Raw genomic sequence first — 27,614 nt, forward strand, 5'->3', positions numbered from 1 at the left:
TCTGTCCCCTTTCCCGGCGCTGAGCTTCCTCCAGGGCAGCTGAAAGCATCCTCCTGGGCGTCTCTCTGCCCGGCTCCCCAGCTTGAGGCGCTGGCCCCCCGAGGAGGGCACAGGTGCCCACCGAAAGAGCAGAGGCAGATGGGCCCAAATTTAAACCATTTCGGATGTTGCTGTCAGTGCTAAGCTTTGAACAACCATTTTTTAAAAAGAATCTTATTTATAAACACAGGTGGTGGGCTGGATTTGGCACACAGGCCCGTGTTTGCCAACCTGTGCTGTAAATGATGCCACTTCTGTCAATTTTTCAGGACCACCTTCCTGCCTAGTCCATACTCTATTCTTTTTAAAAATTAATGAATTTACTTGGACGTGTCGGGTCTCAGTTGCAGCACGCGGGATCTTCATTGCGGCACGAGGGCTCTCTAGTTGTGGCACGAGGGCTCTCTAGTTGTGGCGCGCGGGCTTAGTTGTCCCGCGGCGTGTGAGGTCTTAGTTCCCCGACCAGGGATCGAACCCGCGTCCCCTGCATTGGAAGGCGGATGCCTAACCACAGGACCGCCAGGGAAGTCCCGAACGACCGTCTTTGATGGATCAGCTGGGAATGGGGGTGAAGCAGCAGGATGAGTCTCGGTGGCCTGTTGGGCCTGGTGGCGTCCCCCGGTGGCCCCTCCCGGGGCAGCCCCTGCAGGGGGAACCAGCAACGTGTCCTCCGAGGCTGCCTCGCCAAGCGACAAGGACGCCCACCGCGGGTATCCCTCAGCGGGTCCTGGGCTACTTTTCTTTCAGGTCTATTTATTTACCCTGCCGGCTGCCGGGGAAGCAGGACGGAGCAGGATCTGTGGTGTGGGCGAGGACAGGAGAGGGGCTGGTGAGATGAGCCTGCCCAAGCGTGGCCCGTCCTGCGCTGCCCAGTGAAGGGCGGGGCAGGGAGGCCACATAAGACAGGAGGGTCAGCTCCCAGCCACACAGGAGCAGCTGTTCACTCCGGCCCCAGCCTTGCAGATTCAGATTGTGGACGCTGCCGCCCTCCTTGGCTCCGGGCCTGGGGAGAGGCTGGCAGGAAGCCCCCTCTGCTCCGGCGGGGTTGGAATAATTCTCCGGGCCTCACTCCAGGGACCCCAGCAAGTGGGAGGTACTTGCTTTTTTTTTTTTTTTTTTAAATCTCTATTAGATGTATAGAAACAATATTTTGTGGTTTTATTCTATTTTTTTTAACTACCACACGACGCCTTAGCTTTACCTTGAAATAGCACATTCCATGGTAACTGTCGTGAGGAGCTTAAGCCTGTTGGAGGCCAGCGAGCCGTGATTGTATCAAAGTCCGGAAATAATTCTAAGACAGAAGAAACTACTTTGAAGCCACCCTCCTAAAGGAGTGCGGATGGTAATATATAAACCACGGAAGTAAAGTTCAAGTGGTGTGTAAATGTCACCAGGCCCGGGATATTAAAATGCCATTTTATCGCATGCACAGGGTGGGCGGAGCTCCGGATGGTTAAATCCTAGGGACCGGCGGCCCACACGCTCCGAGGATGCCCGAATGGGCTGCAGGTGCGCATTGCCAGGCCGGGTCATGCCCACCCAAGGGCGCCGCGGCCCAGGGCCCTTGGTGGTGGGGCTGGGGGCATGTCAACACGGGGAAGCAGCCCTCCCCCCGAGCTTCTCAGGCGTGCGGAGGCCAGCCGGGCGATGCCGCCCCCCCCACCCCGTCCCGTGAAGCGGAAGCCCACCGCCTGGCAGGTGGAGGCGTGGCCTCAGAGACGCCCGCCCCCGAGCCAACCACTCGGCCGCCTCTCAAGCCCCTGTTTCGTTATTTTTGTATAAATAGAACTGACTAATTCACTTCCCTTTAATCTGACAAGCGTTTATTGAGTACCTGCTATTGGGGAGGCTGTGTTTGGTCACCGTCACCTATTTATTTCCCAGTGGAAAGTCAGTAATGAGGGTGGAAACCAGGCTCGCTAGGTTGGAGTAGAAAGCTTCTGGTTTTCAAGCGTATAAATCAAGGCCCTGGGGGCATTGCCGGGACATGTAAACGGCCGAAAGCGCCAAGAGCTGTGTGTGCAGCTCAACTGGCCCACCGGGGGGCAGGCGGCGTGTGCAGATAAACGCGCGCCCGAATGCAGTGACCCCAGCTGCCGAATTCAGGGACTCACACTGTCTCTGTGCCCACGTCCACCGAGGCCGGAGAAACAAAGACGGAGGTGTTCTGCCCACGAGAAGGTGCTGAGCAGACCGCCGGGTGGGAAACACCCACAACTATCTGCACACACCTCGTCTGCCTCCCAGGTGCCCCGTGCAAAGCAAACACTCAGAGAAGCAGGACAGTGAGCGGGTCCGTCCTGACCTCAGGCAGCCCGTCACCCAGGGAAGAAAAGGAAGGACCACTCCTTCCCAGGAGACGCCCAGCTCAGGGCCCCAGAGCTCAGAGGAGAGGTTTGCTGCGATGTCTGGCTGAGATCAGACAATTACATATTCCGTCCTCACTGTGGCAGAAGGTCCCCAAACAGTCCTCACCAGACGGGGCAGGGGAACAGCTCTCAGGACTGTGCCTGAGGTCTGGCTGCCCCGGCAGCGAACGTGCTGCAGGGTGTGATGGTGTGTGTGATAGTTTATTTTTACCACTTTCAATCAGGCTTCAGCACCACGAGAAATCTGTGAAAAATATGAGAGCTCCTTTGCTGCAAATAAAACAATTGCTTTTTAAGAGTGGCTCGCCCTGAGCTAGTCCTTCATCATTAATGCCAGGACCCTTCCTTCCTCAGACCCCGGGGCCTGGCCTCCGCTGGGGGCTGGATCCCCGATTTACCTACCAAGGCTGCAATGCCACCGCCTATTCTGGTGACCTTGAACGGCAGAGCCCCTCGGTCGCAAAACCAGTGGACGGGCTCACAGGCTTGGGTCTGGGGGTGGGGTCTGATTCTTCCACCTGAGAGGCCCCGCATCTCCCGGGGAAGACGGAGGACATCTTCGGGGAGGTTGGGCGAAAAGCCATCCTGCAGTCAGCGCGGGGCCACGACTCACTTCTGATGCTCTCGCCTGGTCTCGCGGCCGCGCCACAAGGAGAACAGGCAGCCACGTTCCACAGCACCTCCCAAGCTCGCTGGGACCCCGCGGCCATTTCCCTCAGCAGAACACTGCGGGCTCGGGTCTGCGTGCGCCAGGCAGGTGTCTGTGCTCCTCCGGGTTTCCCAACAACCAGGTGACAGGTGGCAGCACCTGGACCACGGTGAGTCGCTTTCAGGCTGATGTCGGTTCAGAAGGGGTGGCGTTCTGGCATAACCGATGACATATACAGATCTTTCTAGTGGCAACCTGATTCTGATTACGGGCCTGTACTGACGTCAGTGATAAACAATAATAAGATTGTAAACTACTGCTCTTTATAATAAAATTATGCTCCTTCGATGTATTATAAATCTAATAGCTATTACATCAGCACCCATAACTATATATCACGCTTACCTTTTAAATACACACGGGGAATTACACGGCTCAACCGAAACGGCCAGATTTATTATTACTGGGTAACCACAGCCCTTACTTATTACATCACAAATGACTAATTGGTGAGAAACGAGGGGAGACGCAATTGCAGAGACTTTCCGTCTCGAAGCTTCTGGGGAGGCAGGGGCCCGAGGGTGGCGGCCGCCACGGCTGCCATCTGGGTCTGGAGAGGTTCTGGACGCCGCTTGGAGGCTCACATGCCATCTCCTGGAGTCACGATGCAACATAAACAACTTCTAGATAATTGGTTAGTTCCTAAGTTTGCTTTAATAAATCACCTCTTCTTGTCTTGGGAGATTTCACCAGCTTTGGGGAAGCACCAAACCTCTCATCAGCACAGAGACGGTCTCTCCCCGCCGGGCCGGCGCCCACATTTTTATTTTCAGCATTTTCATAAAATCGAGGGCCCAAAGAACGGGGAGACGATAGCCGAGGACCAAAACAACTAACTGCGTCCGAACCTTTGATTGAACGATGACGAGCGATCACGTGGACCTCGGGTCTCTCTTCAGAGAGGTGCTCACAGAGGAGCCCAAGTCACCCCTCTCACCACCAGCCCCAGATGCAGGGGCCGGGCCGGCGGAGGGGGGGCCCAGTTCCCAGCGACACGGAGCAACCACTCGACGCCGCCCTCGAGCAGGACGCTCGGGAAAGGCTCCCGGGGTGCCCACGGACCCGGCCCGTCTTGGCCACCGTGAGGCCCCTCCCAGCAGGGGCCCGGGGCTGGCGATGCCTGGACTGGCCTCCAGTGTGGGGGGGTCCAGGCAGAAGCGAGGGGCTGGGGAGGGGTACCTCTCACGCTGGGCTGGTCACCAGCATCCTGTTGTGTCCCGGGGGCAATCGGGGACACAAATGCAGTCGTGGTCTACTGACCCCCGGAGGGGTGGGTGTGACTCGTGTGCAGAAGCGAGCTCCTCTCCCCCCACTACGGCCGAGTCACACCTGTAACGCCCAGCGGGTCCCCGTCCTCAAAACCTCGGAGAGGAGGCCGCACCTGGGGGCCGGGGAGGGGTAACGCCGTGGGGGGGACGTCGGCTTTAATAGGAAAATTGCCTCGTGCCGACTTCCCGAGCCTGTAAAGCCCACGGAGTGAGACTTCAGGTCTGGCACCTGCTCCAGAACCTTCCCGATGAAAAGAGGTTGTCTTCATTAGAAGCATTAATATTCATGCGGCATGGTAATTTTGACACAGAAAAGGTCTCCGTAACCTTTTCTTGTGTGAGAATTTTTTACTTCTCAAGGAAATTACAGTCCAGCAACGACTTAATTAATGCCGGGTTTCTTGGGCAGGTCTGAGGAGCTGTCAGTTTGGGCCCGCGGATCTGTCAACGGGAGCGCAGGTCTGGGCCTGGAGGCGAGGGAGGGGGCCGGCCCCCCCGGGGCCCCCGGGCCGGAGAAGGTGGCCGGCCCACATTCGTTCCAATCTAGTCACCGGCTTTCGCTGACGCTGGGTCATTTGTTATAGGGACGGAGGGCACAGCTTGAATTCGTAATCCAGTTTTCACCCCATGTCTTTATTCTTTGGATTAGAATCATCTTGTTCCCGATCTGCCGGGCTCTGGCAAGTCTGGGCCAGCGGAGGTAAGGTGGGCAGCAGGGTGCTTGGGGACAGCCTGCCGGCGGCCTCCCGGGGAGCAAAGGTTTGAAACCTTCCTCCTCTTTAGAAAGAAACCACCTTCCTCCTCGGAAAAGAGGCTCCCGTGGGATGAGAAGGGGGTGCTCCCAGCCCAGGGCACCTGCCAGAGGCGGCTGGCTGTCCTCTCCCAGGAGACCCCGCCCGGGGAGGGGGGCGGGGTGCCTGCCCTTAGGCTGGCGGGGCCCCCAGGCCTGGCCGCGGGCATCTCTCCTGCCCCAGTGGTGGCCAGCCCCGGCCTCCTGCTGCCGCCTTTCTGGGCTCCGGTGTGGACGTTCAGATGTCTGTGGGGCGTCTAGGGAGGAGGATGCCACGTCGGGGACCCGCAGACGCCAGACCAGCTCACCGCAGAGCCAGCAGTCATAAGACGCGGGAGCCGAGGGGAGCCGAGCTCGTCCTTCCGGAGGCCGGAAGTCCACGCGCGCCCCTCTGGTGGGACGGGGTACGTCGCCCCCTGCAGCGCTGCCCTTCAGTTTCTATGGCTGGAAAACGCTGGCTGAGCTGGAGCGTTGTTCCGCGACATCCTCCAGGTTGAAATATGGAAGACGAAGCCATCCCAGAGCCCCTAAGAGCCAGAGGGGGCTTTGGGACAACAGGGCTCTCCAATATCACAGGCGAAATGGAAACTTCCGGAACGCCGAGGACCAGGGGACTGCTTCCCGCACGTGGGTCAGGAGGGAAAGATGTTTGCTGCTTGGAGCGTCCAAGGGGAGAGGAGCCAGAAGGAAAGGTCAGCCTCCAGCTGCAGAGAATAAATCACAAGTGTCCCCACCGCAGGGGTTGATCGGCAAGTCCCCGCACGTAATTTAAAGCCCGTGCCGACTTCCTCTCTGCTTCCCTGCACGTAAGCCAGTGACACCATCAGCCGAGGACTCAGCACCGGGCAGGGGAGGAAAAACAGCATTTCAGAGGCCTGTGCGTTGCCTCTGCCGGGTCTGCTCTGGCTCCAAACCGACGGGGAAGGAGGGGGATGGGAGGAGCTCCTGCTCTGGCCAACCCACCGGGCGGCGGCGGAGCCCACAGCATGGGCGCTGGGTGGGCAGCGGACAGCTTTCCGGGGACAGACGCCCTGGGACAGACACAGAGCCGTTCCCTGGGCCCCGGTGACAAAGCGGAGGCGTCACCGTTCACATGGGAAGTGCTGGCTTTCCAAGGCCCTGCAGCGTCTCAAACGTACGTTTTTACAACGTGATGAAAAATCTCCCCAGGAGGAAGGAGAGTCTCCTGCTCCGCCACCTGTGCCGACTCTCCAGTAAACAAAGTAAGCGCAGCGCGGAGACCCGTGTGAGCGCTCACGGCCGCGGAGTGGCTCCGGGCCCCGAAGCCCGTCTCCAAGGCTGGAGGATGAATAATACACATTGTATTTGTGATATGGTTATGGTAACCAGACAAACTAAATATTTTACACCGCCGGGGCCCAACACAGAACGCGCTCCCCATCCAAGGCGGCAGGCGGAACGGGGAGACGGAGAAGCCACGCGAGATTCCAGGCCTGGGTGATGGAGACCCCCGCGGGGTGGCAGGATCCGGCACGAGGGAGCCCGGCGGCGACGAGTTTTTAAATAACAACATAGTATAATATAACAATACCCACAGCGTGTGGGAGGAAAGCAGAAACCTCGGCCCCCAGGGAGAGAGAACCAGGGACCAGCCTTGTTTCCAAGTCACGAATTTCCCGGTCTGTGATGAGGCTACAGGAAATTTCTATTCTCTCCCCAAAACTTCTCCTCCCCTGGTGCCTCAGACATTTATGAAGAACCAACCGAGTGCCAGCGCCGCAGTCACCGCAAGAATAATACCAGGACGGAAAGGAATCTCATTGTTCTGATTCCTCTCCTCATTTCGCAGAGGCCAGAACTGAGGTTCCAGCACCGTGAGGTCCGCGGGGCCCCTCGATCCTTGGTAGGGGGTGTGTGCCACCATCAGAGGGGGGTTTGCAGTGGAGCCTCTCTCTCCCGTCGCTAAATAAGGGAAGAGAGACAAAAGGAGAGCACGGCAACCCCGAACACCTTACGGGCGCCACGTCAGCCCCTTGACCATCGTCAGCACTGTCACTGCCACTGACCAGCTGGTCCAGGGCCTGGGCTCGGTCACTGGACACCCGCAAAGCCGAGTCCGGCAGTGAATGAATGAACATGCTCTGAGCCCGCCTCACGCGGGCAAACCCCACCTGCATCTCGTGGTCACTGGAGAAGCAGAGTGAGAGTGAAGAAATCTCCACCAAATCAGCAGGCTTTGTGCGCGCCAAGGTGAGATCTGAGGTCCTGGGGGGTCAAATGGAACCATGCCCCCCCACTCAATATGCCAGCCCCCCTGTGACACGTTTGAATTCGGGGAGGTGGGAACTTGCGGTCCTGGGTGTCAGGTCAGCTCCCAGGCTGAGGCGGGGCTGGGAAGCGGTCAGAGGCCAGTGTGGGATGAGCAAACCGGTCAGCAAGTGGCACAGGCCAGGCAGCAGGGAATCGCCGGTGCAGGGTGAGGGGTAAGGAGCCGTCCACAGCCCACTTCCACGCCATGGCGGGCGGGGGGGGCGCACCGATCCTCGCTGACCGCATTTCCCTACTAACGGACGAACCCTGGCTGTGTTCAGCTATCAGGCACACGTCTCCTGAATGCAGGGAAGGCGGGTCCTCTCCCTCAGCCCCAAGGAGTGGATTATAGTCGGTCTGTATCTGCAAGCAGGTGATACCTTTGTCAGTGATGGGCCTAAGAGCAGGCACATGACCTGCTACTGACCAATGGGTCAGGAGGGCAAGTCTTCAGAAAAGGTTTCCTTAACAGATAAAATGATGGGGCCTCTGAAGAATAGGCCCCCTTCTCCCTCTCCTGTCTTCCAGTGAGGGTGCGATGTCTGGAACCACAGCAGTCATTCTGAGGTCCTGAGATGATCATCGTGAGGACATAAAGTGGGGAACATGTCACAGACACACAACAGACGGAACGATTGAACAGCTGCACCCATCCTGCGACTGCCTCCCCTGGAGGCCGACCCGCCCTTTACTTCAGGGGCCCCTTGGGTCTCACCTGAGGCTCCGCTAACCTCGCAGCTGAGCTCACGCTCGTCCGAGACCAAGCTCGGGGGCCAGGGAGGAAGCGGCGCTGGGAAGGACTTAGGCCACGTCTCCGGTGGCGGCCAGGACAGCAGCGGCCTCCATGAAGTGACGTGCGTGCCTTTCTTACATAACCCGCTGCTGACAGAAATGTTCCTGTGAGCCACACTCATAATTCCTCAGTTATGTCATAACTATCAGAGCTGTGACATCCTCGCCTAGAAATATGATAATACCCTGCGTGTAAATGCAATTTTTATTTTCAACGCATGTTCTGATTTCAGAATATTCTCTGCGCAAGGGGGGCTCCAGCAACCAGCTGGTGGGCCCCAGGGACCGAAGGAAGCAGTCGGACCCCAACAGGTGAGGGGCTGCAGGGCAGTTTCGTGGTCGGGCATTGCCAAAGCCCGTGACCCCCAGGCCCCTAGGTGGGCTCCTCCTCGGGCCTGGGCCCCGTGGGCGGCAGACGCCCTAAGCCTGGAGAGGCCCCGCAGGAGGGCGGGCAGCCAGGCCTCCCTGCCTGGTGGTGCCTCGACCTGCCCAGTGTCCTGAACATCCGGGAGCGGAGGCTTGGTTCCCAGGCGCTGTGCTAGAATCTCTTCCGTCGAACAGAAGCAACTTCCAGAGCTGGGAGTGACCCCAGGGGGCCAGAGCCTGCTTCCGCCTCTTCTGCAGCGTGCGTGCCAGCCCGGCTGTGCTCTAGGCTCGCACGGGCATTGGGGGCCGGCCTGGCCCAGGGCCCGGGGTCCTGCGGCCCCCGGGGGCTCTCCCATCTCTCTGCTCTCTCCCCGCCCCCTGCCCCGCCCTGAGGGCAGGCTTCCCCCGGCGTGGGGGGTGGGGTCCCAAGTGCAGCCCCATTTCCTCTGCCCCGAGGCTCCCATGGGCTCCTTTGTGTGCGAGGTCCCCAGGCCGGGCTTCCTCTTCCTCCCGTGCTCCCCGCCCATCTGCCCTGGGCGCTCCAAGTCCAGACTCCGGTGAATCAAAACCCATCATCACGTCCCCCCCACCCCCACCCCGCACCGACTGCTCATAGTTCTTAGTGATTCCAACTGCCCTTTCTGGCCTGAAACCCTGGGCTCACCTCGGACCCCTCTCAGCTCAGCTCAACCCAGCGGCCATTCACCGAGCGCCTGCACGTTGGGTCGGCTGGAAACGGACACAAAACGGGCGTGGACCCTACAATTAGCAACATTAGAGACGCCCGGGGGATTGAACGTCAGAAGCAGGCGGGACCTTTAAGCGCATCTGGAATCTAACCTCTTGTTTTATCCACGAACAAGAGAAGGCTCAGAGAGGGTCAGGGCATTGCTCGAGGTCACACAGCTAAAGATGGGCCGATTAGGACATGACGACCATCTCCTTAGCCCCCAGGTAAGTGCTCAACCCGAAGTTTTATACCATTTCCCCCCTGAGGCGCCTGGCTGAGCCAGGAGACGGGGAAGCACACGGGCAGCAGCCGGCATGACCTTCAAGCTCTGCTCCTCCACCAGCTGCGCTGCAACTAACATTCTGTGGGTGTCTTCAGGCAAGGAACCGAAAGAACACTCGCACACACACACATTTGCCGGTAGGGCTATCAGCACCCACAGGCCTGGGCACACTCTAAAACCCAGTAACAGGTAAAAAAAAACCCACAACGTATCACGATCAAATCAAAAAGGGTTCCTGCAGAGAGGTCTGAACAAGTCTTCTTTAAGATAGTGCAGAGTACAAACATTGCGGTCATTTTAATTTCAGCCATGGCATGTCACATTTACAGACTGTCTTCTAATTTCTTGGAGGAAACAATGCCCTTCTCTAATCTGAGCACTTTCTGTCTGTCGTCCCCTGGCTGCCCTGGCCGCCGGGGTGTCTGATTTTTCACTTGCTGATTTAGATGCTCGTGTGACACATCCAACCTTTTAAATAAATCATTCATTGTTCTTAAAGGTTGGCCATGTCACAGCGTGGCGATGCACCCAAGTTTTAAAATAGCTGTTTATTTGATGTCAGGTACGTCAGACATAAAAATAAATGTGACTTGGTAGAATGTAATACAAAAACTTGATATCTGATTTGGGATTTTCGCAGCCAGGTGTTTAATGATTTGGGAAGAGTCTGGCCAGGCTCGGGGGAAAATGGGAAATTACGTAGCATGTGGCTTCTGTCTGGCGCCCCCAGACACTCCTTTCTGTGGCTTCCCCCTCTCTGAGGCTCCCACTTTCTCATGGGCTCCCAGTCATTCAGCCTCTTCCTTCATCTCTGCTCTTGAAACGGCAAGGTGAGTGAGGCCATGGAGACTGCGCCTCACGAGGACAGGAGGGGTCACGTCCTGCTTCTAGGTTACGAAGCTGGACTGAGTCTGTGAAAAGGCCCGGAGCTATCCACCTGCAGTGTGTGCACTTTGCTGGGTACAACTGTACTTCAACAAAACATCAGAAAAAGTCAGTGGGGAGAGAAAGCCATGGAGCCCCAGTGGCAAGGCTCCCAAGAGGTTACAAAGGAAATCCACGGGTTGCTTCTTTCATGGAGTATTTTGCTAAACCTGGGTGGTGTTTAAAGTGTCCAAGTGACCTAGGAGAGCTGTCTTCCCTTGATAGTCAAAACTATTAATAGCAGTGGCTGTAACTCCAATAGTTTTGGTAATGGTGGGATTTGCATTCCACTGGGGCTGTGTACACGATGAGCAAACAATGGCGAGGTGGGTAGAGGCCCTGACGGGAGCCCCCGGGGAAGAGAGAGAAGCGCGCTGGGCGGGCATCCCGGACGGCTGTGCTTTCAGACGGAATACTCTTTGAGGGAAGCTGGTACCCGCCCAAAGATCCTCAAGGAGGGGCGGGCAGCATCTGAGCCCGCATCCCCCGTGCGCATCCGGGTGTGAGAAGTGCTGCTGCACGCGGCCCTGAAACTTGTCACCAGCTTCCCGCACCTGGACCTGCTCCTGTGCCACCCACTGAACCGTAACCGTCCTTCGAGTCCACCCGAAGTGCCCCGCCCCTCTGACGTTCCTCTCTTTTGGGTTCACGGCCCACGATGTCTCCCACCTCGGCCATGTTCTCACCCTGACTGAGGATGGAGCCCGGTCCCGGTCCCTCCTGCGTGCCCCCAGAGGCCAGAACAGAAAGCACATTCTGGGCCGCCAGGCAGCGTGACCCCACCTGCTGTGTCTCCAGCGGGACATACGGGTTCCTCTTTCCGACGGGCGGGTACGGGGGGCAGTGGAGGCCGCAGGGCCCTCTCAAGACTCCACCAAACCCTCAGGGGAGACCACGGACCAGGTGCGCATCCTTCAGCCTGGGAGGCCCCTAAGAGCGATTTCTGGCTGATTCAGGGCATGTTTTCTGTTGGTGTTACTGTCGTTTTCAACTTCCTAATAGCATCCCACGGCGATGGGTATAACATAGAATATAATTTTCAAACTTTGCAGAACATTTTCCCTCCAAGGAACGCAACACGTTTCCTATTTATCCTCAAAACCACCGGTTCACAGAGAAGTAGGGCTGGAGAGCTATCAAAGCACAGAGGAAGTGCCCTGCTGAGAACCGTCCAGAATGGCCAGTACAAAGGCTGGAAGACGGGGTCAGAGCCCTTATGTGAGGTCCATGTCTTCTGCCCGAGGCTGCCCGAACCTCAAACACTCGAGGTGTGCCTATTTTGGGTGTGTGTGGGGGGGTCTTGGTCAGGATGAACGTGGCAACAGGATCAGCCCCCCTGCTTCCTTTTGGAAGACCCGCCACTGCTCAGAAGGCCCAGGACACGCTGTCCCTCCCTGGAGACCGACCAAGGTCTGACTTCCCAGCTCTGGGACAGCACCCTCTCTGCTCTAGGAAGAAGCTGGTGGCAGAACCTTCTGGAAAGAGCCAGTCAGATGGGTGATGTCTCAGGAGCTGAGAGGCAGACCCACCAAAGCCAGGAAGCTCACTGGCTCACTGCTTCTCGCAATACTCACGCACACACACAGGCACACGTGCCCCGAGGCCCCGTGGGGCTGAACTCATCTTGATGCATCTCCTCCACCCTTCTACACCCTTTGGTTCTGACAGCTGTCCTGTTTAGAATTTGGCATCACAGCCTCCGTTCCTAATACTGGGAGAAGACGCTGGATTTTATACTTGGCCTCAGTTGCTTTCGCTTCATCCTAGAAATATGCTCCCCTGCCCCCACCCTCCACGGCCAAGCCATGAACATGGAAATCTTATCCTTTAAATCAGCAGATCTGGGTTTCCCTGGTGGCGCAGTGGTTGAGAATCTGCCTGCCAATGCAGGGGACACGGGTTCGAGCCCAGGTCCGGGAGGATCCCACATGCCGCGGAGCAACTGGGCCCGTGAGCCGCAACTACTGAGCCTGCGTGTCTGGAGCCTGTGCTCCGCAACGGGAGAGGCCGCGATAGTGAGAGGCCCGCGCACCGCGATGAAGAGAGGCCCCCGCTCGCCGCAACTAGAGAAAGCCCTCGCACAGAAACGAAGACCCAACACAGCCATAAATAAATAAATTAATTAATAAAACTCCTACCCCCAACATCTTCTTTAAAGCAGCAGATCTGAGGACTCACTTTGATCCAGTTCCACAGGGAGCTGTTAAGAAGCGAGAAGGCCCTCGAAGTCAGGTTTGGTGGTGGTGGTGGGGCCTGGGGTGGGAGGAGGCCTGGAGGAGGGAGGGACCTTGAGGGAGAAAAAAAACGTGTCCATCAGAAAACAAAGTGATTTAAGCTGAATTACACTTAAAATGACCTTTGCAATCGGTAATAGGCAACCCAAGGCTGGAAGAAAGGAGCTGAAATTCAACAGACTGAAGTCTGCTTTGTGGCTTGAAAAGTGAGCAGTGACAGGTGGGGAGACTGAGATGTGAAAGGGAAGCTGTGCCCAGAGAAGGCATCCTGCAGGAGGTGAGGGCCCAGCAGCAGAGGGAAAAAGACGCTCCCCTCTTGATAATGTGAGAACATCAGGGACGTTTTCATATTCAAGACGCTCCTTAAAGGAGAGGAAGGAGCCTGTGCTAAACCTGACGGTAATAGAAGTGATTTATGTGCGTGTTGCCGGAAACGTCTGGGACAAACACGCGTGTAGACGCGCATGTGGACACAGTGTGATAGGGTCTCCTGGGAGGGAAGCTCAGGGCTTTGTAAACTAGACGTTGCTCTGGCCCAGCTGCCCTGGTCTACTCTGGATAAACTTTTCAAGGAAATGAGAATCTTTTCAGCCAAAGTGGCTCCTCTGGAAAAGAATGTATTTCTACCTCTTTCAGTTCATTTTAAAAACAACCGTCATGATTTCCTGCCCTTACATTACTCTGGCAACGCCCAGAAATTTCAACAGGGTTTTAATTCCTTGCTTTGGGGGGCATGAGGCATTTTCTAAAATCTTTTTGGTAAATTTAAAGAAAAGCTGAGAAACATAACTTTGGACTCAAATCAAGAAATGGAAAAGTGCACAAGTCTGTTCTGTGAGATTCGTGTGAGTTCCTTTATCATACGGCAAAGACCATAAGATGTCACGGTGGTGCGGCTCTAAGCCAGGATGAAAGGAGAGTTTCCTGCCGCAGCTTCTTTGTTAGAAAGACAGCACCTTCCGAATTCACCTCTCCCAGACGTCCAGTGAAGCAAGACTGGCTGAAGATTCCAGATATTAATTTTCAGGTGGCCATGGTCACCCGTGACAGTCCTGGAGGGGACCCTCCAGTCCACTCTTGGAAGGCCGTGTTCACTCACAGCCTGGTGGCCTGCTGGTGATGGTGTGAGCGGCCTGCTCTCAAGGAGATCAGTCCAGGGTGGACACACAGCTGACCAGCAACAAGAAGCAAGTTACTTCCTGACACTCAGAGATGAGGGGGCTACTTTCCAGTCAACGGTTAGAAACACCTCACAGCAAGAGGGACTGGGGCTGAGACTGAATGTTGAGGAGGGATTGGCCCTGCTCGAGGGTACCTTCCAAACCTTCCAGCGCGTAGGCCTTGAGTAACCTGGGAGTAGGATTGCTCAGGGAGCTTGCTGCTGTGTTTGGGAATCAGACAAAATGCCTCCAGCTAGGAGGTGGGTGTGGACCTCGGGTCTTCTAAGCAGGGTGGTGGGGTGGCTTAGAATGTGTCCACGAATTCTTTGACATTCACTCCGAAAGGTGGAGCCAAATTCCCCTCCCCGAGTGGACTTAGTGAGTCACTCCCACCAAGCACAATACGGTGGAAGTGCTGGTGTGTAGCTGGCGAAGACACTGCACCTTCAGCCTCTCTTGGATCACATGCTCTGGGGAAAGATGCTGCCATGTTATGAGGATGCCCAAATAGCCCATGTGGTGAAGCTGGGCAAGTGCACCCTCTTGGAAGTGGGTACCCCAGCCTCAGTCAAGCCTTCCAGTGACGGCAGCCCCTGCCCACCCACTGACCTCAAGGTCATCAGAGACCCTGATGAGCCAGGACCACCAGCTTAAGCTGCTCCAGAATTCCTGACCCACAGCAACTGGGAGAGGATAAATATTTGTGGGGCTAAGCCACTAAATTTGGGGGGTAATTTGTTATGCAGCAATAAATAACCGATGCAGACGGGAGGTGACATGGTCCGACTGATTTCTGTAGAAGGCCATCCTGGACTGTGGAAAAGAAACAGTTGAAGCAGAGAGGCTGCTGCAGTGGTCCAGGCAAGAAACGGTGGCAGGAACAAGGCAGGTAGAGAAGAGGGCCAGCTGGGATCGGGAGCCTGAGTCACCAGATGAGTGTAGGGAAACGAGGTCAAGGATGGCTCCTAGCTTTTGGATTGAGCAACTGAGGGAACGGTTCCATTTACTGGGGTGGGATGTGGAAACTTCTGGAAAGAGCAGGTTGTGTGTGGATCAACAGTTTTATTTAGAAGGGGACATGATGATGGGGATGAGGATGATGATTGGTATGGTGATGATGATGGTGATGGTGATGATGGTGGAGATGACGATGGTGATGGTGATGATGATGGAGAAGATGATGGTGATGGTGATGATGGAGATGGGGATGATGGAGATGATGATGGTGATAATGGTGATGGAGATGATGGAGATGGGGATGATGATGAGATGGGGATGGGGATGATAATGATGGAGATGACGATGGTGATGGTGATGCTGGAGATGGGGATGATGATGGTGATGGAGATGATGATGGGGATGGTGATGATGGGGATGATGATGGTGATGGAGATGATGATGGGGATGGTGATGATGATGGTGATGATGATGATGGAGAAGATGATGGTGATGGTGATGATGGAGATGGGGATGATGATGGTGACGGAGATGATGATGGGGATGGTGATGATGGGGATGATGATGGTGATGGTGATGATGGAGATGGGGATGATGATGGTGATGATGATGATGGAGAAGATGATGGTGATGGTGATGATGGAGATGGGGATGATGATGGTGATGATGATGATGGAGAAGATGATGGTGATGGTGATGATGGAGATGGGGATGATGATGGTGATGGAGATGATGATGGGGATGGTGATGATGGGGATGATGGTGATGATGGAGATGATGGAGATGGGGATGATGATGGTGATGATGATGATGGAGAAGATGATGGTGATGGTGATGATGGAGATGGGGATGATGATGGTGATGATGATGATGGAGAAGATGATGGTGATGGTGATGATGGAGATGGGGATGATGGAGATGGGGATGATGAAGGTGATGATGATGATGGAGAAGATGATGGTGATGGTGATGATGGAGATGGGGATGATGGAGATGATGATGGTGATAGTGATGGTGATGTGATGATGGTGATGATGGTAATGGTGATGGTGATGTGATGAGGATGGTGATGGTGATGTGATGATGGTGATGATGATGGTGATGTGATGATGGTGATGTGATGATGATGGTGATGATGATGATGGGGATGACGATGGTGATGACGATGATGGAGATGACGATGGTGATGGTGATGATGGAGATGGGGATGATGATGGTGATGATGGAGATGGGGATGATGATGGAGATGATGATGGTGATGGTGATGATGGAGATGGGGATGATGGAGATGATGATGGTGATAATGGTGATGGAGATGATGGAGATGGGGATGATGATGAGATGGGGATGGGGATGGGGATGATAATGATGGAGATGATGATGGTGATGGTGATGCTGGAGATGGGGATGATGATGGTGATGGAGATGATGATGGGGATGGTGATGATGGGGATGATGATGGTGATGGTGATGATGGAGATGGGGATGATGATGGTGATGATGATGATGGAGAAGATGATGGTGATGGTGATGATGGAGATGGGGATGATGATGGTGATGATGATGATGGAGAAGATGATGGTGATAGTGATGATGGAGATGGGGATGATGATGTTGATGGTGATGATGGAGAAGATGATGGTGATGGTGATGATGATGATGGAGAAGATGATGGTGATGGTGATGATGGAGATGGGGATGATGATGGTGATGGAGATGATGATGGTGATGATGATGATGGAGATGATGATGGTGATGGTGATGACGGAGATGGGGATGATGATGGTGATGATGATGATGGAGAAGATGATGGTGATGGTGATGATGGAGATGGGGATGATGATGGTGATGGAGATGATGATGGGGATGATGATGATGGAGAAGATGATGGTGATGGTGATGATGGAGATGGGGATGATGATGGTGATGATGATGATGGAGAAGATGATGGTGATGGTGATGATGGAGATGGGGATGATGATGGTGATGATGATGATGGAGAAGATGATGGTGATAGTGATGATGGAGATGGGGATGATGATGTTGATGGTGATGATGGAGAAGATGATGGTGATGGTGATGATGATGATGGAGAAGATGATGGTGATGGTGATGATGGAGATGGGGATGATGATGGTGATGGAGATGATGATGGTGATGATGATGACGGAGATGGGGATGATGATGTTGATGATGATGATGGAGAAGATGATGGTGATGGTGATGATGGAGATGGGGATGATGATGGTGATGATGATGATGGAGAAGATGATGGTGATGGTGATGACGGAGATGGGGATGATGATGGTGATGATGATGATGGAGAAGATGATGGTGATGGTGATGATGGAGATGGGGATGATGATGTTGATGATGATGGAGAAGATGATGGTGATGGTGATGATGGAGATGGGGATGATGATGGTGATGATGATGATGGAGAAGATGATGGTGATGGTGATGATGGAGATGGGGATGATGGAGATGATGATGGTGATAGTGATGGTGATGTGATGATGGTGATGATGGTAATGGTGATGGTGATGTGATGAGGATGGTGATGGTGATGTCATGATGGTGATGATGATGGTGATGTGATGATGTGATGATGATGGTGATGATGATGATGGGGATGACGATGGTGATGACGATGGTGATGGTGATGATGGAGATGGGGATGATGATGGTGATGATGGAGATAGGGATGATGATGGAGATGATGATGGTGATGGAGATGATGGAGATGGGGATGCTGACGATGCTGGAGATGGGGATGACGATGGGGATGGGGATGCTAGAGATGGGGATGCTGACGATGATGGAGATGGGGATGATGATGGGGATGCTGGAGACGGGGATGCTGACGATGCTGGAGATGGGGATGATGATGAGATGGGGATGGGGATGGGGATGATAATGATGGAGATGACGATGGTGATGGTGATGCTGGAGATGGGGATGATGATGGTGATGGAGATGATGATGGGGATGGTGATGATGGCGATGATGATGGTGATGGAGATGATGATGGGGATGGTGATGATGGGGATGATGATGGTGATGGAGATGATGATGGTGATGATGATGGAGAAGATGATGGTGATGGTGATGATGGAGATGGGGATGATGATGGTGACGGAGATGATGATGGGGATGGTGATGATGGGGATGATGATGGTGATGGAGATGATGATGTTGATGATGATGATGGAGAAGATGATGGTGATGGTGATGATGGAGATGGGGATGATGATGGTGATGATGATGATGGAGAAGATGATGGTGATGGTGATGATGGAGATGGGGATGATGATGGTGATGGAGATGATGATGGTGATGGTGATGATGGGGATGATGGTGGTGATGGAGATGATGGAGATGGGGATGATGATGGTGATGATGATGATGGAGAAGATGATGGTGATGGTGATGATGGAGATGGGGATGATGATGGTGATGATGATGATGGAGAAGATGATGGTGATGGTGATGATGGAGATGGGGATGATGATGGTGATGATGATGATGGAGAAGATGATGGTGATGGTGATGATGGAGATGGGGATGATGATGGTGATGATGATGATGGAGAAGATGATGGTGATGGTGATGATGGAGATGGGGATGATGATGGTGATGATGATGATGGAGAAGATGATGGTGATGGTGATGATGGAGATGGGGATGATGATGGCGATGATGATGATGATGGAGAAGATGATGGTGATGGTGATGATGGAGATGGGGATGATGATGGTGATGATGATGATGGAGAAGATGATGGTGATGGTGATGATGGAGATGGGGATGATGATGGTGATGATGATGATGATGGGGATGATGATGATGGAGAAGATGATGGTGATGGTGATGATGGAGATGGGGATGATGATGGTGATGATGATGATGGAGAAGATGATGGTGATGGTGATGATGGAGATGGGGATGATGATGATGATGATGGAGAAGATGATGGTGATGGTGATGATGGAGATGGGGATGATGATGGTGATGATGATGATGGAGAAGATGATGGTGATGGTGATGATGGAGATGGGGATGATGGAGATGATGATGGTGATAGTGATGGTGATGTGATGATGGTGATGATGGTAATGGTGATGGTGATGTGATGAGGATGGTGATGGTGATGTGATGATGGTGATGATGGTGATGTGATGATGATGGTGATGATGATGATGGGGATGACGATGGTGATGACGATGATGGAGATGACGATGGTGATGGTGATGATGGAGATGGGGATGATGATGGTGATGATGGAGATGGGGATGATGATGGAGATGATGATGGTGATGGAGATGATGGAGATGGGGATGATGATGGTGATGATGATGATGGAGATGATGGTGATGGTGATGATGGAGATGGGGATGATGATGGTGATGGAGATGATGATGGGGATGGTGATGATGGGGATGATGATGGTGATGGAGATGATGATGGTGATGATGATGATGGAGAAGATGATGGTGATGGTGATGATGGAGATGGGGATGATGATGGTGATGATGATGATGGAGAAGATGATGGTGATGGTGATGATGGAGATGGGGATGATGATGGTGATGATGATGATGGAGAAGATGATGGTGATGGTGATGATGGAGATGGGGATGATGATGGTGATGATGATGATGGAGAAGATGATGGTGATGGTGATGATGGAGATGGGGATGATGATGGTGATGATGATGATGGAGAAGATGATGGTGATGGTGATGATGGAGATGGGGATGATGATGGTGATGATGATGATGGAGAAGATGATGGTGATGGTGATGATGGAGATGGGGATGATGATGGTGATGATGATGATGATGGAGAAGATGATGGTGATGATGATGATGGAGATGGGGATGATGATGGTGATGATGATGATGGAGAAGATGATGGTGATGGTGATGATGGAGATGGGGATGATGATGGTGATGATGATGATGGAGAAGATGATGGTGATGGTGATGATGGAGATGGGGATGATGGAGATGATGATGGTGATAGTGATGGTGATGTGATGATGGTGATGATGGTAATGGTGATGGTGATGTGATGAGGATGGTGATGGTGATGTGATGATGGTGATGAAGGTGATGTGATGATGATGGTGATGATGATGATGGGGATGACGATGGTGATGACGATGATGGAGATGATGATGGTGATGATGGAGATGGGGATGATGATGGAGATGATGATGGTGATGGTGATGATGGAGATGGGGATGATGATGTTGATGATGATGGAGAAGATGATGGTGATGGTGATGATGGAGATGGGGATGATGATGGTGATGATGATGATGGAGAAGATGATGGTGATGGTGATGATGGAGATGGGGATGATGATGGTGATGATGATGATGGAGAAGATGATGGTGATGGTGATGATGGAGATGGGGATGATGATGGCGATGATGATGATGATGGAGAAGATGATGGTGATGGTGATGATGGAGATGGGGATGATGATGGTGATGATGATGATGGAGAAGATGATGGTGATGGTGATGATGGAGATGGGGATGATGATGGTGATGATGATGATGATGGGGATGATGATGATGGAGAAGATGATGGTGATGGTGATGATGGAGATGGGGATGATGATGGTGATGATGATGATGGAGAAGATGATGGTGATGGTGATGATGGAGATGGGGATGATGATGATGATGATGGAGAAGATGATGGTGATGGTGATGATGGAGATGGGGATGATGATGGTGATGATGATGATGGAGAAGATGATGGTGATGGTGATGATGGAGATGGGGATGATGGAGATGATGATGGTGATAGTGATGGTGATGTGATGATGGTGATGATGGTAATGGTGATGGTGATGTGATGAGGATGGTGATGGTGATGTGATGATGGTGATGATGGTGATGTGATGATGATGGTGATGATGATGATGGGGATGACGATGGTGATGACGATGATGGAGATGACGATGGTGATGGTGATGATGGAGATGGGGATGATGATGGTGATGATGGAGATGGGGATGATGATGGAGATGATGATGGTGATGGAGATGATGGAGATGGGGATGATGATGGTGATGATGATGATGGAGATGATGGTGATGGTGATGATGGAGATGGGGATGATGATGGTGATGGAGATGATGATGGGGATGGTGATGATGGGGATGATGATGGTGATGGAGATGATGATGGTGATGATGATGATGGAGAAGATGATGGTGATGGTGATGATGGAGATGGGGATGATGATGGTGATGATGATGATGGAGAAGATGATGGTGATGGTGATGATGGAGATGGGGATGATGATGGTGATGATGATGATGGAGAAGATGATGGTGATGGTGATGATGGAGATGGGGATGATGATGGTGATGATGATGATGATGGAGAAGATGATGGTGATGATGATGATGGAGATGGGGATGATGATGGTGATGATGATGATGGAGAAGATGATGGTGATGGTGATGATGGAGATGGGGATGATGATGGTGATGATGATGATGGAGAAGATGATGGTGATGGTGATGATGGAGATGGGGATGATGGAGATGATGATGGTGATAGTGATGGTGATGTGATGATGGTGATGATGGTAATGGTGATGGTGATGTGATGAGGATGGTGATGGTGATGTGATGATGGTGATGAAGGTGATGTGATGATGATGGTGATGATGATGATGGGGATGACGATGGTGATGACGATGATGGAGATGATGATGGTGATGGTGATGATGGAGATGGGGATGATGATGGTGATGATGGAGATGGGGATGATGATGGAGATGATGATGGTGATGGTGATGATGGAGATGGGGATGATGATGTTGATGATGATGGAGAAGATGATGGTGATGGTGATGATGGAGATGGGGATGATGATGGTGATGATGATGATGGAGAAGATGATGGTGATGGTGATGATGGAGATGGGGATGATGATGGTGATGATGATGATGGAGAAGATGATGGTGATGGTGATGATGGAGATGGGGATGATGATGGTGATGATGATGATGGAGAAGATGATGGTGATGGTGATGATGGAGATGGGGATGATGATGGTGATGATGATGATGGAGAAGATGATGGTGATGGTGATGATGGAGATGAGGATGATGATGGTGATGATGATGATGGAGAAGATGATGGTGATGGTGATGATGGAGATGGGGATGATGATGGTGATGATGATGATGATGGAGAAGATGATGGTGATGATGATGATGGAGATGGGGATGATGATGGTGATGATGATGATGGAGAAGATGATGGTGATGGTGATGATGGAGATGGGGATGATGATGGTGATGATGATGATGGAGAAGATGATGGTGATGGTGATGATGGAGATGGGGATGATGGAGATGATGATGGTGATAGTGATGGTGATGTGATGATGGTGATGATGGTAATGGTGATGGTGATGTGATGAGGATGGTGATGGTGATGTGATGATGGTGATGAAGGTGATGTGATGATGATGGTGATGATGATGATGGGGATGACGATGGTGATGACGATGATGGAGATGATGATGGTGATGGTGATGATGGAGATGGGGATGATGATGGTGATGATGGAGATGGGGATGATGATGGAGATGATGATGGTGATGGTGATGATGGAGATGGGGATGATGATGTTGATGATGATGGAGAAGATGATGGTGATGGTGATGATGGAGATGGGGATGATGATGGTGATGATGATGATGGAGAAAATGATGGTGATGGTGATGATGGAGATGGGGATGATGGAGATGATGATGGTGATAGTGATGGTGATGTGATGATGGTGATGATGGTAATGGTGATGGTGATGTGATGAGGATGGTGATGGTGATGTGATGATGGTGATGATGGTGATGTGATGATGATGGTGATGATGATGATGGGGATGACGATGGTGATGACGATGATGGAGATGACGATGGTGATGGTGATGATGGAGATGGGGATGATGATGGTGATGATGGAGATGGGGATGATGATGGAGATGATGATGGTGATGGTGATGATGGAGATGGGGATGATGATGTTGATGATGATGGAGAAGATGATGGTGATGGTGATGATGGAGATGGGGATGATGATGGTGATGATGATGATGGAGAAATGATGGTGATGGTGATGATGGAGATGGGGATGATGGAGATGATGATGGTGATAGTGATGGTGATGTGATGATGGTGATGATGGTAATGGTGATGGTGATGTGATGAGGATGGTGATGGTGATGTGATGATGGTGATGATGGTGATGTGATGATGATGGTGATGATGATGATGGGGATGACGATGGTGATGACGATGATGGAGATGACGATGGTGATGGTGATGATGGAGATGGGGATGATGATGGTGATGATGGAGATGGGGATGATGATGATGATGATGGAGAAGATGATGGTGATGGTGATGATGGAGATGGGGATGATGATGGTGATGATGATGATGGAGAAGATGATGGTGATGGTGATGATGGAGATGGGGATGATGGAGATGATGATGGTGATAGTGATGGTGATGTGATGATGGTGATGATGGTAATGGTGATGGTAATGTGATGAGGATGGTGATGGTGATGTGATGATGGTGATGAAGGTGATGTGATGATGATGGTGATGATGATGATGGGGATGACGATGGTGATGACGATGATGGGGATGACGATGGTGATGACGATGATGGAGATGACGATGGTGATGGTGATGATGGAGATGGGGATGATGATGGTGATGATGGAGATGGGGATGATGATGGAGATGATGATGGTGATGGAGATGATGGAGATGGGGATGATGATGGTGATGATGATGATGGAGATGATGGTGATGGTGATGATGGAGATGGGGATGATGATGGTGATGGAGATGATGATGGGGATGGTGATGATGGGGATGATGATGGTGATGGAGATGATGATGGTGATGATGATGATGGAGAAGATGATGGTGATGGTGATGATGGAGATGGGGATGATGGAGATGATGATGGTGACAGTGATGGTGATGTGATGATGGTGATGATGATGGTGATGTGATGATGGTGATGTGATGATGATGGTGATGATGATGATGGGGATGACGATGGTGATGACGATGATGGAGATGACGATGGTGATGGTGATGATGGAGATGGGGATGATGATGGTGATGATGGAGATGGGGATGATGATGGAGATGATGATGGTGATGGAGATGATGGAGATGGGGATGATGACGATGCTGGAGATGGGGATGACGATGGGGATGGGGATGCTGGAGACGGGGATGCTGACGATGCTGGAGATGGGGATGATGATGGTGATGATGGAGATGGGGATGATGATGGAGATGATGATGGTGATGGAGATGATGGAGATGGGGATGCTGACGATGCTGGAGATGGGGATGATGATGGTGATGATGGAGATGGGGATGATGATGGGGATGCTGGAGACGGGGATGCTGACGATGCTGGGGGTAATGACGGCTCACATTACGGAGCGCTTATTCTTTGCCAGGCACCCTTACACGTGCTTTACTTACAACCTTCCCAGCATTGTAAGGATGAACGTAGGAAAGAGAAGTTAGAAGACGCATCTAAATAAACAAAATCCCATTGAAGCTAATGAATGGTTTCCAGAGCAAAGAGTTCAGCATTACCCGAAACATCAGTTTTCAAACAAAAAAATTCCCCTGCACCGTGGCACCAACTAAAATGTGGATTCCTGGGTCCTTCTGGGGTGAGTCCCAGAAATCTGTATTTTAACAATCCCCCACCAAGTACTTCTGAGGCTAACGGTCCAAGGCAGTGACTTCCAAATGCAGGCTGGTGACTTACTGGTGTGTCTTGAAATCAATTGAGGGGGTATGACAAGCACTTTTATAAAAATAAAATGGAATAGATCAGAAAACATCAGGGCGCATCACAGCAGTAAGGGTAAGACCTGCTTTGCGAAGCCTTTCTCTCGGCTGCATCTACATTCATGTATGTGGGCATAAGGGTGCCCCAAGAAACATGCTTTTCTCTGTAGCTCACCGTCAGAAGTTTTGAAACCTCTGGCCAAGGGGACCCACTTTGAAAAAGGTGTCCGAGAGCTGTTCAGCACAATCGGTTCGACACAAAGGCGCTGCGGGAGGGCTGCGGCCACCTGGCTGATGGCACCGACACAGGAGCCGGTGCAGGGCATCCCCTCTGACCCAGAGCCCCCGGTCTGCCTCCGAGCCTACGTGGCTGCACCGTGTCCTCCCCCACCCCCACGCTCTCCCCCGCTCTGCGCCGGCCCCGCCGCGAGCAGCTCTTGTCTGTGCGCACGTGCCCTCCACTGAGGAGGCTCCGTGGTCTCCATCCGGAACGAAGCGTGCCTGACTCTCCCGGCTGGCCTTCCGCCGCCCTCCCTCCTCCATCCAGCGCATCTCCTACATCCCTCAGATGGTTCCGCCCACAGCCCTGGCTCTGACTCTCACATCTTTCTTCCTCCATCGAATGGTCCAGCGCTGAGTATTTACACGTAGCGGGCTTCCCGCAGGCACGATGGCTTCAAAAGTCAGATGACGCACACAGTCCCCGCCCTGGAGGGACCTGCAGGCTGCCGTGGAGCCGTCACCACCCAGGGAGAGAGGGCAGCTTCCCTGCGAAGACAGCGCTGGACCGGCAGGGCGGGAGGCGCTGCGGGTCGCCAGGCCCCTGGGCAGAGGAAGGGAGGGCCACGGGCAGGTGGTGGACGGAGGTGCCGCTGCTCCCAAGGCTTGATGCAGGGACACAGAGAGGAGGGAGGCTGGCCAGGTGGACACGGTCCAGGGATGTGTGAAGTGCATTAAGGAATTCACGTTTTCGCAGGTAGGTAACGGGACGCCGCGGAGCGCTTGAGCAGAGGAGTCAGGTCACCTACGTTAAGAAGACCGTGTGGCCGTAGCGGAGCCAGTGGGATGCAGCAGCGTGAGAGGAGGTGCTGCCACTGGCTGGGCGGTGATCCACTGATCCAGGCAAGAGATGGTGACGGCTTCCTCACACAAAACGCTCTCCTCGTCTCCTCAAGTAGACTGAGTCAACTCCCGGACCCGACGGGGCAACCTTAGCGGCCATCCGAGCGGAAGAGCTCAGCCGCCTCACCCCTGGGCTGAACAGGCTCCCAGACGCCCTCCAGACCACAGGCTAACAGAAAACCCGGGCAGCGTGCTCTCTCCAGCAGCTCCGTGAGTCCGAGGGTGTCTGCTCCTCCCCGGCGTGTACCTTTGATGCCCCCCGTCTCAAGGCAGTCTCTTCCTGGTCTTCTTTCCTCTGGGTTTACCGCGACGGGTGAGTTCATTCAACTGATTCCCCTCTGACCTGGTTCCTGAACCTCCCGCCACGGGAAACCTCGTCTACGCCGGCAGGTGCCCTGTGGTCAATCTTGTTCGCGGGAGGGAAGTGGATGCTGGGGCCACGTCTGAGCCCGTGCGCTGTGGGTGGGGAGGTGTGTGCACCCCCGCTGATGGGTGAGCTTCTAGTAGTCAGCACCCATGGGGGCGGGGATCACAGTGAGGTGCGACCTTTCTTCTTGGCTGAACCGCCACCAAGCCAGATGCGCCCCTTCTCCTTCAAGGACCCAGGAAGATCGGAGCCGGAAGGGGCCCCAGGGCCCTGCCACACGGCACAGGCCATCGCTGAGAGATGGGAAGTGCAAACCTCGAGGTCTCACGTGATTTCCTGGTGACTCAGTTGGAGTGACGGTCCCTTTGCGCATGTGAAGTTGCTGAATGCAGATGTTAGCATCTACGTGTATCTCTGTTCAACGTAATCTCGTCCGGGGGCTCAGGACAGGACAAGGCCTCAATCCCCTTTGAATTCATAAGGGCACCCGGCCCAGTCTCAGTCTGGTGGTAAAAGCCAGGAAACGCAGGGACAGCTGGCTGACTAGTTGGTTGTTAAGGCTGATCGTGGATATGATTCATCGGTGGACAGTTATAAATATTCAGCATTCAGGTCTCATTTCAGACAGACGGAATCCGACTCTCGTGGGCAGAGCCGAGAGTCTAAGGTCTGGATTTGCTGGTCTGAGCGCAAGCTTCCTTTGCTGCCACCCTGTCGAGGCTGTGCTACTGGCTCTCGGCATTTGTCCCGAGACGGGTTAATGCCGCGCTCAGAGACGCTTCCTGAACCTGCTCGAGTCGCAGCAGACCCAGCCGGTCCGCTCTCAGGGGGCGCGTCGCGGTGGCACCGGGGTTCTCCTGATCTCTCGCAACTCTTCTCAGCGCTGGGACCCAGGTCTTTGGGGTGGAAATCGGAGGACTGTCCCTGTCACCCGCTGCTGTGATCGTGGGGAGGAAATCAAATGCTCAGGTCCATAATACAAGTCTATGCTCTGGGGACTCAAAGCGTCAACAATTAATGCCCTTTTCTTTTTCTTCCGAGCTCAGAACCAGCTGAGAAGTAAGATGCCAAAGACGAGTCCGCTTTATCACTAACACGCTGATTGAAGGGCTGGGCTTTGGATCCGAGGCTGACAAGGGTTCCTAGCCTGCCCGACGGCCTGCCCCCTGCCCCCCACCCCTCCCAAGCAGTGTAGGCCTCGGGCAGCCCCCCCACGTGGGGCAAGTCTGGCCCAGCAGAGCAGACAGTTACTCAGGATAGAAGAGGTTCGAGAGGAAAGTGAATCGCCAGTTCTTCCAAACTTGCCACCGACTTGCTCCACAGCACCGCGGCAGAAGGGAGACCAGGATTTTATGCCACTACG

This window comes from Kogia breviceps, chromosome 15, assembly GCF_026419965.1.
Source record: "Kogia breviceps isolate mKogBre1 chromosome 15, mKogBre1 haplotype 1, whole genome shotgun sequence".
Classification (NCBI taxonomy): Eukaryota; Metazoa; Chordata; class Mammalia; order Artiodactyla; family Physeteridae; genus Kogia; species Kogia breviceps.